Source organism: Ambystoma mexicanum, chromosome 1p, assembly GCF_040938575.1.
Source record: "Ambystoma mexicanum isolate Mex_15411 chromosome 1p, UKY_AmexF1_1, whole genome shotgun sequence".
Taxonomy (NCBI): Eukaryota; Metazoa; Chordata; class Amphibia; order Caudata; family Ambystomatidae; genus Ambystoma; species Ambystoma mexicanum.
Window position 1 is genome coordinate 1313461784 of NC_090921.1, and position 18635 is coordinate 1313480418.

The window sequence follows — 18635 nt, forward strand, 5'->3', positions numbered from 1 at the left end:
TTGTGAACACCGATGAGGTGAGGCTTAACAGCCTGTGTTCATATGGGATTGCATGGAACGCTTCTTCTGATTTGGCAGAGAAATAATTCGAGATATCAGCTCCACAGATCTCCTTTTCCTCAGGTGGGCATCTGCTTTCAGGAAACTGTCTATATTCAGGTCACTTTTTCGGGATCACTAGTGCTGGAACGTGGACGTTTACTATTGTGCATATGCCTCCGCAGTTTCTCTGCAGTCTTATGTATGCTTTGGATCCACATGCCCAATAATGATCCATAATTACTGTGGTTCCGTTAATCATTCTTGGAGCTTCAAAAATTCATCTGCAGTTCTTATTTTCTCCCATCTTCCTTGTGCCATTGTTCCTGAAGCACAATTTTGGGTTTTCCAGTGGCACTATCTGCAGGGGTCCTCCTCTATCTTCGACCCTTGTCAGTAGTTTCGAGAGTTTTGGCCATAGAGGTTTGCACAACCTCTGTGAGTTTTCTATTGCTTCCTTGCAGGCTCCAAGGACCATCCATGCTCAGCAGATCACCACTACTTCTTCCCAACCATCTGGTGAAACCACTGGTCCCCAAATCTGCATTTGGCCTCTGTTCTTCCAAATTTGAGCCTCTTCTGGAGTCTTTCCTTGGACGTTCAGTCTTGTATTTATTTCCCATCTTATTCCTGCTCCTTTGACTTCAGGCTTTTCATGCCTGATCACGTGATTCCTAGTATGAGCTCGATTTCTTGTCTTGATGTCCTGAACATAGTCATCTTCATCGGGGTAATCTGCTTCAGTTGCCCATATCAATGAGGCATCCCTTCCCATGAACTGGCCTCTGGTGTTGCACATTGCTGCGTGTGACAGACAGTGTGCTGTCGGGACATCTATCTCTAGAGCCACAAAGATCTTGGATTTTCTCATGCTGTACGGTAGAAGTGCACACACTAAGTTTTCTCCTTCTGAAGTTCGCCTTCCAACTTCTTTCATCTGCTGGTACCAAATGGTGTTCCCTAGATGGGCTGTGCTGTCCAGGTAATCATTCAGTTCATTGTTATCTCCATGTGGTCTTCTCTTGATTCTTAGTGTCTTCCTGTAGTTTGCTATAACTACATCCCTAAAAGCGTCTGTATGGATTTTCCTTGCTGGAGGACTCTCGGGCGTTCTGGTCCAAGGTGCAGGGTTTGTTGTCTGCATCAATGAGCTAGTGGAGATTTTACAGTTCTCTCCTTCTCTTCTTGCATTCTTTTCCTGCCATCTATAAGTGCCTTTATCAACCACCAGCCTGTCTCTGGCCCAGTGTATGGCTGTATAGCGAGTCTGGTGCTTGTCTCTTGTGTTGGAACTTGTGTGCATGTCAATACAGTCTCTGCAGTTTTATTTTTCAGTTCTTCATGCCGTTTCTTCGCTCTAGCTATGAACGGGAATAAATGATCTAACAACATTTGTGTTTTTTCCGTTAATTCTCCTGCAGCCGCTTCTGTCTTCTTAAAGGCTTTTGATATGACTGCTCTAGTTGGCCTTTTTCTTGTTTCTTCTAGGTCTCTCTCATTATTTTCTGGGACAGGTTGTTTGGTAGGCAGTCTCGTACTTTCTGTTGTCTTCGCTCAAGGTTCTGTGGCCATTGACACTTGCCCTGGTTCATGTGCATTCAGTGTGTGTGTGTGTGTAGTTATCAGTACATTGTTTTCATTCATTCCATGCTGACCCTGTCTCCAGCTTTTCTCTTCATTTATTACCTCAAGTGTATATGTGTCACTGCTAATTACATTAATTTTCAGTTCATTTACCTTACCATCAGATTTTCTCGTGACTGGAATAACTATATAAGGCCTGGGTGCCTTTGTGGGACTCATGCGTACATCATCAGGTGGGTGTACTGAAATTGGAACGCTCCGTGCACCAATGAAAAATGCAGTTCTGATCGTTAAAGACAGCCAAATAATGATAAAAAACAATGCATAAATACATGATAGTGCGGTAAATCAGGCGGCAGCATTTCCTTCCAGAGAAACGAGGAGGCCCCTCTGCCTGTTGGAGGACCAGGTTACTGTTCTGGGCCCCCATCTCAATCATTTACTAAATGTCAATGTTATTGTTCTCCCCAATTCAGTATCATTCTGGAACAGTTTGTGTCATAAAGTGTCTGGTGCTTCACAAGTGTCCCCCCTATTGGGGATGGCGATTGTCTCTTTATACAGGATATAGTTCCCTTGCTAGACTATGGAAAAATAGATTATACTAACACTTCGGTGAGTCACTTTTACTGTGCATGTTCAAAATGGGTTAGTTCCCAGTCCACCCCCCGAATCTGCTTCAGTCCTGAGGACATGCTGGATACTGGTTAATGTGAAGAAATGGGAGAATGGCAATCAAACAAAATAAAAGGCGAAGTTCTTGTCTCTGCTCCCTCGATCTGTCCCTCGGCGAAGGTTTTCACTGGAATCTCCTCAGATAATCTCTCTGAAAGTTAGACAGCTCCACCTGAAACATATGCCATGGAGGAGCGTTCCCATCTGTGCGACATTAGCTGGATCTCTGATGAAGGTGAGGACGTCAACCTTGATAGGTCCCCCCACCATCTCTGGAAAGTAAGGGACTAGGCGAAAGAGGACATTATGCGCCAGTCTGCTGTCTTCGGGTGACAGGGACATTTGCCCTGCTTTGCTGGATTCAGTATTATAAGTTCTTTTCTTGATGTGAACAATGTTTGCACTGTCTGGATGCGTGGAGTGCAACCAGATAGCTAAGTTTGTTCCACAGCTGGTTCAAATGTTCAGAGTTTCTTGGATCTCGGATAAAAGTCAGCGTGTCTGTATTTCTTCCGACAATAGATGGGCACTCTTCGATTATGTGAAAGAAAAGCGTATTGATGAGTTCATCTAGAATCACCTGTGGTGGAAGCATCTGTTTCCTTATCACTGTATTCAGGTAGTACAATGAAGGCTTCCTTGATGACAGTAAGCAGTTGCCAGATTACTTTCTTGTTGGCATGATCTTGGATAAAGTCTGTGACACAGGTGACCTTCCCTACCAGCGACGGATATGATACTAGCACTAACTGGAAGTAGGTTAGCACGTCCCTTGTGATGTCTCTGCTGGGTGACACCATAAGTGCTGCCAAACAAAGTCTTGATATAGCACGAATCAGGATACTGTATTTTGCTTTCAATGTAAAAGTCCTTGATCTATGTTTGTTATAGTCTTTTCTTCAGCAAAGCTTTAGAGTGGCTTGGTTCAAATGTTTGTGTTGACAATCGTGTTGTGGTTTATATGCACAATTTCCTTCTTCACCCTGCAACTAGGATGCGCAGAGTGTCTGTTTTTATGTCCTTATCCCCTTTTAGCTTAGAGGAAATGTCCAATTTAAGCCACAGTTTGCTCAATGGTTCTCTGTCTTTCTTTACTGTTTATGCGTCCTTCTTCCTCGTCATGGATCTCGTCTGCACATGCTGTGGTTCTTCCCCGTTGTCCATAGTCTCTTCGCGGTGGGGTGCAGCTAGAGGGCTTTCTCCGATATAGGGCTTAATGTCATTGAGAAAAATCCACACCCTCCTGCCCTGTAGCTTCACAACTGATGGCATGCAGTCCTCCACGATGAAAGGACCATTGAACCTTGGCTCGTCCCACCTTTTCCTCGTGTGGTTTTTCACAAGCACAGCATCTCCAGGGAAGATGAGTGGAACATATAGACCTTGAACTGAGTCTGTCGCAGTGTCTCGTGCTGTGTCATGTGCCACGCTGCACCCTTTTCGTCATCGTTGCAGTTGGTCTGAAATTACAGTAAGGCTGGATGTCATGCAGTTCAAATACTTTTGCATTTCGGACCCTAGGACCTCTTGGGTTGACTGGGCATCACATCTAGCTCTGTCTCGAGGGGTAAGGGGAGTATTCATTCTCCTTCCTGTGACTATCTCATGCGGCATAAGATGATGGTCGGAGCCTGGCTGGTTCCGAAGAGCATACAATGCCAATGGAAGGCAGTGCAACCATCCCTTCTTTAGAGTAAGCTTCAACTTGGCTATCCTTTCCTTTAACAAGCCGTTGAGCCTCTCACAAATTCCATTACCTTCCGGATGATACGCCGACGAGAACTTGAGCTTTATACCAAGCAACAAGCTAATCTGCTTGAAGACTGTATTTACAAAATGAGCCCCATTGTCTGATCTCATTACCTCACACACCCCCCACCTAGGGAACACTTCCCTCACTAGGAATCTGGCAGCACATGTAGAGTCTGAGTGTGTACATGGACCAGCTTCTATCCACCTAGAGAATGGACACACTACTACAATTAAGTACCTGTACCCGTTACACAGTTGAATCATGTCGACATAGTCGATATGTAAGTGCTGAAAAGGCCCATTTGGCCGGCGGATGACTCCTCTCACTACTTTAATGTGTGCAGAGCAGTGAATTGCTGGCAGATTATGCAGTTCACCATAAAAAATGCAACATGCTCAGCTAAATTCGGTATGAACCAGTCTTCCCCGAGCGTTGCTGCTAAATTTTCTTTTGACATGTGTATTGGGTAATGCAATTGCTCTAATGCTATTTTTAGTAGGGCTACAGGCATTACTGGTTTACCAGTGCTGTCTTGCCGCCACAATCCGTCAGAGGGGTTTAAGGAACACCCTTGACGCTTCCACAGGTTTTTCTCCCCCTGCGGTGCCTCCCCTTGAAGCTCCATTAGTTGTGTCTCCCCCAGATTACTATAGGCTTCAGTTGTGGTACATGCCACCATCATTCTCTCATGGGTGCATGCTACTTGCACTTCCATGATCGTCTCACTTTTGGATGCCATACGCTTGGCTTCCGTGTCTGCTGCATGGTTTCTGCGTGACACAAAATCTGTCCCTTTCGTCTGGCCGGCGCATTTCACGACTGCTATGCCTACTGGGTGCTGTAGTGCCTTAATCAGCCGCTCCAATAAGGCTGCGTGCTGCACTGACGTGCCGTCTGCTTGGAGGTAGCCCCTCCTTTTCCAGCGTGCTAGTCGTGCGTGCACTGTGGTGGTAACATAGGTGGAGTCACTGTACACTGTTACTTCCTGGTCTGGGTGATTCTCAATAGCGAGTATCAACGCCAATAATTCTGCAGCCTGTGCTGAATAATGAGATGGTATTCGTGCACTGACGAGTACTCAAAATTCTCTGTTTGCTATGTGTTTCATTACAGCAATGTCTGTATATCTTTGTCCGTCTTCTTGATCGATTCTCGAAGATCCGTCAATAAAAACAATCTCTCCTCCCGCCAGGGCATTTACTTACACCCTGGGGATTTCATCATAGAATTCTTCATAGTTTGCACAGTCATGTATCGGCTCTCCTTCAGTGACCGGCTCGCTATGAATGTAGCTGGGTTCACTGTTTTACATTTAACTATTTTGATCGATGGATTAGATATTATCACTTCATAAGCAGAAGCTCTCTGAAATGTCAATGTGCCCTTTGGTTTCTCTAAAATGGTGAATAATGAGTGCTCGACGTATAACGTCTTGGTACATCCCATTACAATGGTTGTCGCCTTTTCTATGGCTAACGCTGTGGCAGCTAAGATTTGTTTGCATGGGAAGTGGCCTCTCATTACTGGGTCCAGGTTTCCACTGTAATATGCCAGGGGCTTGTACCCCAACAAGGTTCTTTGAGCGAGCACTGCCGTCATAACACTGCCATCTGTGTGCGAGTACAGGTAGAATTCCTCTGCATAATTAGGAATCCCGAGAACTGGAGCCGTACAAATCACTCTCTTGAGTTCTACAAACAATTTTTCCATTGTCTCAGTCCTTTCAATCTTTTCCTTTGTCACCTGGGCCTTCTTTAGAGCCTGGAGCAAGGGCTTGGTATACAAGCTGTAATCGAAGACCCATGCTCTAACATAGTTGCACAAGCCTAAAAAGCTCTGCATTTGCTTTATCGTGTGTGGCTTGGCCATGTTCAAGATGGCTTCAGCCCTTTCCTGGGTCACCTTCTTACCTTCGTGTAAGATCAGTTGGCATATGTATAGCCCCTCCTGTTGACAATACTGTAACTTTTCACGCCTGCATTGCTCCTCTGTGGTGCTGCAGATTAAGATGTCGTCCACATATAGCAAGACAACATTTTCTAATGCAATATTGCTTAGGTCCATCTGTAGGACGGGGACTCACAGTACCCCTGTGGCAACCTCAGGCTTTTCAGACGCATTTGTCTGAATGTGAATGACGTCAGATCCTGTGAGTCACGGTGCAATGGGATTGAGAAAAAGGAATTTTTCAAGTCAATCACCATGAAATAATTTTCCTCGATGGGTATATTACATAGGATTGTAGATGGATTAGGGACTAGAGGGAACTCAGCTTCAACAATATTGTTTAAAGCTATTCAATTTTGGATTAAACGCCAAGACCCTCCCTTTGATTTCTTGACAGGATAGATCACCGTATTACACAGTGACTCTGACATCACTAGGATGCCCTGATCCATCATGGCAGAAATTGTCTTCGTAATCCTTTCATCTGCCTCTCTGGACATGGGATATTGTTGGGCTCTCTGTAAAATTGCTCCTGGTTTCAGTTTAATTTTCACTTCTCCCACCCCCTTCAGGAGGCCTACGTCATAGGGTCCGGTAGTCCATACTGAGACAGGCACCTGGGCCATGTCGTCATCAAAATATTCCGGACGTATCAGTTCCAACTTCATTCTTTGAGGCACTTCTATCCTGATCATTTTTACCCAAAATATGAGGCTCACTTCCACCCTTGTCTCTTTTGGTTATTCTTCAAATAGCTCGTCATCGGTGATGTCAGTTACTCGATACCCTTCTTCAATGGCGATGATCGCGCACCATTGTCTACCTTCATTATCGTAGCCTTCGACCAATGCTACTTTCCCTCGCACTGCTGGAGCATTTATCATCAAGGGAAATACTTGTCCCTCCTCTTCATGGATAGGTATTCTCGGTCTGAATAGAAACTCATCAGGGGTTCTCATAGTTCGATCTGCAAGGACTGGCAATCCCACCATAAGCACACGCACGGCATATGCGAAACTTCTGGCTTTAATGGTATAGCTCTCATGGCTATGTATCCTGAGTATGCTCTGATCATTTTGCATACATTTGAATAATGCATTCCTGGAGTGGAGCATACTATGCCCTCCTCCGTGAACAAGATTATCATGTTCAATTTCGTCATTAAGTCTCGACCCAAAATGTTTACCAGGGTCTGACGTGAATACAACAAAGGTACATTCATTTCACACTCTCCTACGGAAACAAGGAGTGCGTCTGTAAAGGGAACTCTACTGTGAACTTGCCTTCTCGTATGCACGAGCGTGTTGCACTCGTGTCAACTAGGAAGGAATATTCTTTACCCCCTATGAAGACATTCACCCTAGGTTCCCTATTAGGGTCTGGTGTCACTGATAGGATAGAGTACATCAGGGTTCCCAGTGAGCTGTCCTAGTTCATATACAAGTTTGGCCCACTGTACACTTGTGGATTTTCTCCATTTCCAGGGTTGCCTCCCCTTCTGGAGTTTGTGCCCTGAAAAGTTTGTGGTGGTGCCTGTTGGGATTGCCCTTGTGTCAAATGTCCCATGTTCGGCAGTTGAACCCCTTGTTGTGCACCTTGCTGCACCCCTGGCGCTTGCTGCTGCACCGTGTGATTCTGTGCACCATCCTGTGGTGAGACTGCAGGTGGATTTGCCGTGCCTGCTCCCATTCCTTGGCTATTTTGCCACACGCCTTGACCTCTGCATGTGCGCACCAAATGCCCTGTCATTCCACACAGCCAACATACTGGTGGTGGTCGGATTATCTGTCCGTTTGACATATCCGAATTACCATTTTGCAAGTTTTGGAAGCCTCCTTGATTACCTTGAAAACCTCCCTGATTGCTCTGCCATCCTCTTCCCCTAAATCCTCTTCCCCTTGGGTATAGTCCTGCGTTACCCTGGTTGTTTTGCTGTGGATTAGCCACCTGTTGCATGTTTTGTTCAGCTGGGTTGGTTAGCATGGCCCCTTCAAGAACATACTTTGATAATTTCTTTTGCACCAGCTTCGCTTCCTCACCCTTTTGAGTTGCCTCCTTTTTTCGATTCTTTTCTTGTAACAATCTACAGTAATGTGCGATAGTTAACTTTATTTCAGCCCAAGGTTTAGCCTCAACCCCTACCAATTTCTTGAGCTGTTTATGTACTGGTTCAAGCAACCCTTGGCACAATATGTGGTAAAACACCGCTATAGATTTCGTCCAAGATTCATGCATTTCTAGCACCTACGCGTCTTGGAAATTCGGGATATAAATCAACAGATTTTCTGATTCCTTAATTTTTTGAGTCATTATAGCTCCCATATCGGAGGTGTCTGGGTAAAGCACTCGTACCGCTTCCCCTACTGCTGCTCTGCAATTGTTGAATGGCGCTCCGTTGTGCGCAGTATTAATTATGGTTACACCAGGGTACCCTGCCCGTGTCCACACACGTCTGCTCTCTCACCAAGTATGGTGATCAGGAGACCTTTAGTGTCCCCTATAGCTAATGTGACACCCCCTGTCATTTTTTCTAACTTGTGTATCCACTTCCCGGCTCCCGATGTCAGCATTGGAAGCTTGTTTTTCAGGTTTTCTCGGTCCATGTGTGGCCATGGAATATATTGCAGTCTTGCTCCACCCTTTTCTAGTAGCAGAAATTGGAATGCGCATCCTTCTTTCTCTTCTCTTATAACTCTCCTGTCTATCACTGAGGTAACATTCCTGCATCGCCGTCTACTAGGCAATGTCCTCAATCTGTCTATGTAGACGGGTGCTGACACCCCCCTCTGACTATGGGGTGTTCCTTCAAGCCGGTCAGCTGTGCGGCAGACTCTGGTGTCCTCGGTGCGGACTTGCTAGCGTCTGACCATCGTACGCCTTTGTCCCTTGGGAGCCGCTTTTCGCACCGTCTCCCTTCTTCATTTGTCTCGCACTCCATCTCCTCTCCGGAGTCGGACATTGATTGTTCCCAATTCACACAACTCCTTGTGTCATCATCGTTTTTACTGATTTCTAGTCTGTCCAGGGACAGTTTCCTGCTCCCACTACTTCGGGTGACATCCTCAGTGTCATACAACCTAGTGCTTTCCAAGCGCTCATCTTCCCTCTCTCCTTGGGATATTTGTTCTAGCCCCATTTCATCATATATTTTATTGATCGTTTCCCCGATGCTTCTGGTGTCGAAGTCATCTTCAATATTTGTTCCAGTCGTGCCTGGTACTGAGTCGTACGCAGGAAAGAATTCTTCAATGTCCTCCCAGTCTACCACTGGATCAGGTTTTTTAACTTCCCTCTCCAAATATTCGAGATCGCGTGCCCTCTGTCTACGCTCACGTTCAATATCATCATCACATTCTTTGCGCTTCCTCGCCTCTTCTCGGACTTTATCTTCTTCCCTTGTGCTTTCACTTCTATGTTCATCTGCCATTCGAACTTCCTCATCTTTTCGTCTCCTTATCCTTTTTTCACGTACCTTTGCTCTTCTTCCAACCTTTGCTGTTTCTGTCTGTATTGGTCATATGCTGCTTTCTGTTTGCGATCAAGCTGCTTTTTTTGCTCCTCGCGATATGGCTGTTCTCGCTTCAGCCTATCTTTCCTTCTTATCCTTTCATCCCTTAACTCCTTCTCCTCCTCCTTCTCCCTTCTCTGTGCCTCATCTGACTTCTCTTTAGCTCTCATATCATCACTTCCTTTTCCATCGAGTTTCAACAATATCTGTCCTTCCATCCATTCGTCTTTTGTGAGTGCTATCTCGTCAGTTCTGCTTTCACTTCCTTTCCACTTCTTTCCCTCTCTCTCCTTATCGAGAGATGCACTTGTCTGTGCCTGATCCTTCCTTCCATCTTCGTATCTCTCCTTATCCCTCGGGATTGCAGAGGTAAGATTCTTGTCCTGATCCTTCCCTTTATTTTCATCACTACTGTACGTAGGTGACTCATATGCGCGGTTGCTATACCCTGTGGCTGCATTAAGCTCTCTTAATGGGTAGAGTCCCTCAGGCTTACTTCCCTCGGGTTCTGCTTCAGGCGGGGCAGGTGGCGCAGTAGGCGTCTCACCCCCTCCGTGCATACATTTAATATCCAATCTGCGGGTGGCTTTTCCTCCTTAGGCTGTTCAAACATTTTCCAAAGCTCTAGAACAGCAAGGCGTTTTTCTAGCCTGTTGCCTGTATATGTAGCATGTAGGTAAGTCGTCATATGTTGTAAGACGGCTTTAGATAAGTACCCATTTGGTGGACACGGCATAAACATCTTGTGGGCGGTACCCTTAACCCACTTGGTACTATATTTCTTATGCTTGGGTGCATGTTTTGGCAGTTGCTTACATAAGTGCGCTAAAGGAGTAATGTCTTCCATGCTTAGGTCTGTTCTAATTTCCTCTTATACAACACTTTTCAATGCTTTCATGCAACTTTAACACTGCAAACAGTATGAGCGAGCACCAAACACCACAAGCTCCAATCCAATTTTTCCCCGCCAAAAATCTCTTATCTCACCAATTTACTCAAAAACATCAATTCGAGTGCGATTACTTCTGAACTATAGAATCGTGTAAATCCTACTCCTTTCTACACAACAAAGAGACACAATTCCTTACATGTGACACATAACAGAACATGTACAACAAACATTTAACAGACTAGACAGACACCAGCTGGACACAAATATCTCTGCCTCTAACTCTTACCCCAACATGAAATTTAAACAAACTCTGTTCACGACATCTTTAAACGTGGTGGTAGCCTAATCGTCCCCTATTATGTGGGGCTCTGAGTTCATGTTTCTTCTGACTGCTATATTAAAGCGCAGGAATAAGGCGTATCCTCTCTCTTTCTCAGGTGTCCAACCTGGTATCCTCTCTCTTCTCAGGTGTCCACCCTGGTAATCTCTGTTTTCTCGGGTGTCTACCCTGGTAGCCTCTGTTTTCTCGGGTGTCTACCCCGGTAACCTCTGTTTTCTCAATTATTCTAGAGTCATTATCCCCTTACATATGTACACTCTTCTCTACTTCTGACTATTTATTTATTTTTAATTTTTTTCACCTCCCTCTGTTACCTTATCCCTTACTTGTTCTAATGCCTATGACATTTGCCAAAGCATTCCATTTTTTGTTTCACTCACCGCTCACATCATTCCTCTCTGGACCCTCGTGATCACTGCCTGCGTTACTGCCTCCTTCAGTCTTTCGCCAAATCCGCTGCCCGTAGGAATGGAAGGGTAATGTTATTAAAACGGGTCCCTTCAGGCCCACTGCAGTTTTGGATCAATTTAAACTATCATTGTCCTCGGGAAGCTTCATAGTCTACTCAGCCGAATGGCGAAGGACTCGTGATATTGCCGAAGACCTAGAGTTACTTTGTGTGGATGGTCAAGAGGTGTCTTATTTCAATCAATAATCGATAATCGATGGTCACAACCACCCTCCCTGCTACCAAGTGTACAGGAGGGCGGAGCGACCTCTGACGGGCCCATAGAATCAGAGCTCACCCTCGAGTACTTTAAGACGAGATAGCTGCACCCTAAGGTGGATGGGGTGCGGGATTCTCTTACTCCAACACCAATCAATAAGGACAACTCAATGGTTTGGCAAAGGGAATTCTGTTTAATAACAAGTACAAAAAACGGGGAAACAATGGAAATCAACAGTGATGCGATCGCCCGTATCGCTTCAACTCCCCAATCTTCATTCAGACAGCAATAGTTATAGCAAAAATTCATCATCATTGACGTGTAACACTCAAAAGTTTGTCATGCAATTCTATTGGTTAGAAAAGGTAACTTAAGTAGAGGTGCTATATCTGTATATAGTAACGGAGTGTCAGGATTGGATAACTCTTATCGGGGTGGGCGTCTATGCCCATCCCTCTACATCATTCGTGCCAACGTCACTAAAAGTACGACGTCTCATTGGTTCTACTATCTATAGGACCCTAGATTATTTGGTCCATTGTGATTGGGTCAGTTACACCCCCAGGCATAAATCCCCACTTTAATTAGCAGCATGCAGAATGTTCACCCAGATGCAGTGTGCACCATGATTCACCCTGCCTCCCTTTCATCAATCAGTACTTTTAGGGCTATGTGTCAATTAATTGGCTGAGGTTGGCCTCGAAACTGTAGCTTCTTATCAGGAAAAGTTATGGCATCCTCTGGTTTTGGGTGACATCAGATGTTGGTACCTCTTCGCGCCTGGCTGGTCACATGTTAGTACACCGTGAATCTGATTCATTTTCCTTCTATTGACGTATTTGATTCCCCCTTCGGCCTCGCCACCTGCCTGGGCCTCCTCATCTGGACCTTCACAGGGCAGGCTGCTATGCTCTTAGTTTTGATTCTTCAAAGTTGCCGCTCTCCTCCCTTCCTTGGGTTGACCTCGAATTCCCAGGCATGAGCTGCTTTTTGCTGAGTTTCAATTCCGCTGTTTCTTGTAGCTTTTGCTGGAGAATGAATCTTGGCCTGCTTGACCCCTGCTAACCTGGGCTTAATTCTGCTTCTGTAAAATGGATTAGCACTTATATAATGCGCTTCATTGAAGTAGATATATAGTTGGCGCTTGCCGCTCTATTCTTCTACTAAGCATAGCAAGCCTCACTGTTTTCTTAGCTTCTTGCATTCCAAGCCTATTTACAGGCGTTAGCTAGTTGCATATTTTCGTCCTGCTTATGGCTACGTTTCTTTATATTTCAACATCACCTCTTCTTCTAAGTCCATTATATCTTTATTCATAATATTTCGTCTTTGCGTGTCATCCTTTGGTTGTCGTTTTCGTTCATCTGTGAGCCTGCCCGGGCCCGTGTGTCATCACCACTCGTCTTCAATTAGGGAACTTTTTTTTTTTTTTGGTAATCCAAACTTTTCATTATTTTTGTCTTTCGAAGAATCGTTAAGATAATTGCTAAAAAAAAGGATTTACTTTTTATTTCTTTTCGTGGTCTTTTCGGTCTCGATCCAAAATTTAATGGCCGTTAGAATTAGATGTTTGTCGTTGCCTTTTAGCAGATGGTTCCAGCGTTCTTTTGTAGTCATCTGTTTTTTTGATATTCTAAAGAAATCCTTGAATAGATTTCTTTTTTCTTGTAGGGCTGGACAAATCATAATGATATGGAACAATGTATCTTTGGTTCCGTTGCTCTGGCAGAATCGACAGTCTGGAGATTTGATTTATGTCTGTTGGCTGATACTCAGATAGTCTTGGGTTGATAAGATGTTCAATCGGAACTTTAAGAAGAGATCTCGGATATGTCGACCTGGAAAACAGGTCAAGTATGGTGGAAGTTCATGAAGGGCTCTTATGTCTATTTCGCATACTTGATGGCATTTATATTTAGTCTGATCTTCGAGAGTGTTTATCCAGTCGTTCCTTTGTAGTGTTAGCTTTGCGTGTTGTGGCCTGTTCATTAACGTTTCTTCGGTGATGCCTTCAGCTTGCATTTGAGTTTTGACCTTGTTGGTCCATTGTTGGAGAATCGTTGCGTTCATAGCTTTTTTTTGCTTTTCAATATTTCTATGGCTGGGATCTTTTCGTGGCTTATTATTTTCCTGTAGAGGTCCATCTGTTTCCATGATATTATGGATTGTAATGATTCCAACACCAGTTTGAAACGGATCCTTGTCATGGGGAAGTTTTTTGGTAGTGCTAGTGTTTTCCTCCAGAATATTGCTTCGTAGAGGTGCCATTTCAGTCCTTGGTTGTTTACCAGGGTTTACCAGGGTTTACCATAGGTCAATATGGGAACAACTTTTTGTTTATAGAAGGTGATTGTTGATTTAAAGGAATATGTCCCGAATTTGCAGTGATAGAACCGACCTAGTCTGGCTAGGGATCTGGTTTTGTCTTCTATGTGCATTTTCCACTGTTGTTCCGTGGATGACGCATTGACCATTACCCCTAGATATTTGATGGATTTTGTTGTTTCAATTTCTTTGCTTTCAAGATAGAACTTTGGGGTTTTTCGTTCTTCTTTGTTTTTTGGGTTGTTAGGTTCATTTCTTTGGTTTTGTTTATGTTAATCTGAAGTTCATTGACTGTCATGTAGGTAGCTACTTTGTCTAGAGCTTTTTGTAGACCCGATGGGGTTTTGTCCATTACTGTGATGTCATCAGCGTATATTAATGATAGAACTGATTCATTATTTAGTTTCAGAGGGTTTGAGAGTGGGTCTTTGATTGAGTTGACAAAGTCATAGGTGTATAGATTGTAGAGGCAGGCGGCTAAGGGTCCTCCTTGCTTGGAACCGTTGGAGTAATTGATCGGTTGTGTGACTTTACCATGTTTTGTTAGCCTGACTCGGACTGAGGTATTAGTGTATAGTTGCTTGATTGGGTGGAGAATTGCTGGTGGACAGCCCCATGTTGTCAGTTTGGTCCATAGTATGGTTCTGTTTACTGAATCAAATGCCATTTTGAGGTCAATGAAAACCGCATAAACCTGTTGATTTCTTAATGCCGCCTCGTATTTGAGGAGGCTCAGTATTATCAAGTTGACGTTGGTTCCGATTTTGCCTACAAATCCTATTTGCCTTTTTTCGACTTTCCTGTTGTTTGTTTCCCAATCAGTACGTTTTTTCATTAGAAAGTTTGCAAAGAGTTTTCCTAACAGGTCGAGTAAGGCTATGGGTCTGTAGTTATATGGGTTCTTTCTGTCACCAGTTTTGTAGATAGGAATCAAAATGGCTAGTGTCCAGCTATGTGGGATTTGTTGGGTTTTTTCAATGATAAGGAGCAACTGGGAGAAGAGGCTAGCCCAATTTTCTGGTGCAGCTTTCAGGATTGCGTGTGATAATCCGTCTGGACCTGGTGCTCTTGATGGATTTAGAGTTCTAATAGTTTGAATGATGTCCTCTATTTCCCATTTCAGATTCCATTTTGGGCAGGTGGATTCTTGTTGGATAGCTTCTGCATGTCCACTGTAGTTATATAAGGTGTTGAAATGTGCAGTCCACGCTTCTGGATCAACTTCTTGGATCATGTGTGTTGTTCTGTTGTTTCCGTTTAGAAGTGACCATAATTGCCTCGTATTTTTCCCTTTGATTGCTGTTAGAATAGCTTCAGCGTCAGCTTGTTGCAATAATCCTTTGACTGATTTAAGCGAGTTGGAATAGATCTGTTTTTCTTTTTTTATGGCAATATTTGCTGCTGTTGTATTCAGTTTTTTTAGTTGATGTATTTTTTTCCAAAGCATTTTTTTTCTTTTCTTTAATTTCCATATTGAATGCTTGTTTATGTGTAACAATGGGATTGGTATTTTTTCGAAGGATTGGTAGTCTCTGAGTACCCATTCATAGTTGAGATTTACATGGTCAGGCATCAAAGATCTTTCAAATTTGGATACTAAGTCGATCGTTTGATGCTGTTTTATTCTTAGTTTCGTTAGTCCGTTGTTTATTTCGAGGTCTGGGAGTCCAGGGACGAGTTCTTGATTTGTTCTGTTTGCCATGTTATTGAGATTTGACAGTGATCGCTGTTAGATTGTGCAGAGTTTTCAGTGGTAATTAAGTTGTTCTTTATTCCTTCAGAGATGTAAATATAGTCAATAATCGATTTGGAGTTACCACTGGACCATGTTGGGGGCATTTGACCTTGTGTGTTTAACGGTTGTTCTGTTAGGGTTAGATTGCAGATCTCGATCTCTTTGGTCCATTTTCTTGCTCTTGGAGATATTTTCAGAGTTGTAGAGGTGGATGTTTAAATCGCCGGCGACTACAAACTCAGTTTGCGCAAAAGAGTTTGCTATTTTATCATACTCGTCGTAGATGGAATCTATGAATTTATTATCAGTCATTGATATTGCGTTCCAATAGATATTGAAGATTGTTAAGTGTGTTTTATTCGGAGGTTGCTCTGGTTTGGATGGTGGGATCAAAATACTGATGACAATGTATTGGGCCTTGGATGGATATTTTTCTTTTTGACAATTGACCAGTTGGGGTCTATCTTAGTCAGGATTACCATGCAAAATGATGGTCTGCCTTGTTGTGCTTTGATTGCCGGGTTCATGAAAGTGGAAAACCCATCACCGACCACTTCTGTGGATAGCCAAGTCTCTTGGAGGCATATTATAGCTGTTTCGTTTTGTTTTATAGGACCCTCTGAGAGGAGATGTTTGAACCCTCTCGTATTCCATGAAGATAATGTTGTTTCTGTTGTTGAATTTCGGTTTGAGGTTGGTTGTTATAAAAAGGTTTTCCTTTGTCTACTTTGGAAAGTGTTTCTGGGTGATGAATTTCCAGTCAAATTTTTAGGGGTGATTGTCTCCCATGGTATTTCCGGGATACTGGTTGTCTGTTGTGAATTTGTTTGCCTGAACCGGTTGTCATTTTTTGTTAGATATGGTTCTTCGGTTGTTCGTGGTCTACTTGAAGATTGTTGTTGGTCATATTTGCGATGAATCGGGGCAGCTTGAGGCCTGAAGTTGGTGTCCATTTTTTTTCTTTGAGAGCCATAGATCTTGTTACTTAGATTGGTTCTATGATGAAGCCCCATTTGGCAAGTTGTTTTTTTGGCAGTCATAACCAGTTGGATTGTTTGGTTGTGATAAAAATCAATGTGTGTTGTTTCCTTCTTTTTCTTGTTCGGAAAATGTATGACATTGATGTCTTGTGTAGCGACGTTCGACAATGTCAGGATAGCGTTCAGTAGGCGAAGGATGTTTACTCTGTTCAAGATTAGTTTTGTATCCGGTCTTAGATTTATAGCAGTTAGCGAGAGTCTGAATATGCTTGGTTCCTGACGGGGATCTGTAAATGTTGGTCGAATTAGAGATTTATTCATCTCAATCAGTTTATTTCCCGTGGTATTCGAAGGGACGTCAGGTTCCGATGAAAACCAGGATTTTTCAGTTGATATTGATGAATACACAAGTGAAATGTTTGTCATTGGTTCGTCGCTGTTTGTGTAGATTGAGGTTGAAGAGATCTCACAGTATTCATCTATTATGATCATTGAGTCTTCTTGGGAGTCATGTTCTCTGTTATTAGTTTGAAGTGAAGACGTAATCAACGTTGTATTTTGTGTATCTACTGCCGTTGGTGTTTTAGGCTTGGTGTCATGGTCGATGGCATCCAGTAATGCGTCTAGAGGTTCTTGTTCTTCGATTGAGATCAATTCTCCTTGTGGTTGGGGTGTCCGTTTTTTATTATTAATTGTATTAGTCTTTGTCGTTTCTTTGGTCAATGGATTAGTACTAGTTTCCTTTTTGTTGTTGGTGGGATTCTTTATTGTTGAGGGGTGGGATTTCGACTTGTGCTCTTGATTGAGTTGCAATTTTCGCAGAAAGGCTTGTGATCCTGTTTGACTTTTTTTTTGGTTGTTTCTTTTGTAGTTGTTGCTTTACCCGGGTGCTTGCATTTGGTTAGATCAAAAATGTCAAACAGGGTGCATGCTGGAGGTTCTGTACTGGCGATATCGAGATGAGTTGGTAGGTTCGCCATTTGGTGAGGAATGTTCTGTATGAGGGTGCCTTGTACCTTGATCTTGAGGCCTGAACGATTGGACGTGTCCTTTGGCTTTGTCGTCCATTATTTTGGTGGTAAATGTTGTCAGTGTTTCTATGAGAGTTTGCTTGTCTAGTCGATCAGTTCTTGCTATTTCGGCTAGGCGTTTCTGCCATGTTCTTGTAGATTCTGCTTCATGGTTCAGTCGGTCTTGTATTGAGTTTATGAAGCAGTCTATGTTTGTTTGTTTTGTTAGGATCATTGCAAGTAGAGTGGCTTGGTCTTTGGTGGCATCAACTGTTGCTTCTTGGATCTTTAAGAAAGGGAGCATTGCTACTGATACGACAGCCACTAGCGTATTTTGGAGATCCAGCATGGTCGTTGGAATTCTTTTACTGGATTCTGGAGTATTGGGTGTTTTTTCAGCATTTTGTCGATGGTAATTTGACTCTCGTTGGTTTAGTGCAGCCGTCATTGCATTCAATTGGTTCTCTTCCGGGAATGTTTTAGGGACAAAGCTTTGGTGGGAAGTGGTGTCGATGTACTAGATATCACATTCGTGTTTCCCTTGTGTTTGTCTGTTAGGGATTTCGTTTTCTTCTGTTCTTGGAAGTCCATGATGGCATCTATTTCTGTAATGTCGATTGAAGGTCAAGACGCTCAGTTTGAAGGTTTGGAGAAGTTGTCTTGGGGGGAGTCTGTGAGGTGGTAAGTTGACTGCCACTGTTGCTTTGCTATGAGCGCTCTTTCTCGCAGTGTTAGGTTCAGCGCTGGATCTTTTGATTTTTTGGTTACAGGAGTATTGTCATGATCTCTGCTTCCAAAAGGTCAGGGTTTTCCCAACTCCCTTGGAAGCAGATCCATAACCCAGGTTCCAAGTGCCAACCAGTCCCAATTGGGACCTTTTGGACCCAGTCCTGGCGCCAGTGGCACCAGGCTCATAAATATGCCCAGTCCCAGCGCTGGAAGCGCCGGGCTCATAATGCTTGGGTGGACTTACCTTCAGCAGACCATGCTGCTTACTTGCCTGCCAGTTGAGCCTCTGATCCTCTTCTGTTTGGAACTACTGTTCCTGTTGGGTGGGGCTGGAGCCACTCCCTAGATTCAGAACACTGGAACTCTTCTGGAAGGCAGGAACTCTTTTCTTACCAGGAACTCTTTTCTTACTTAGGCGTGGCTGTGGAAGGAGACACCTAAGCACTACAG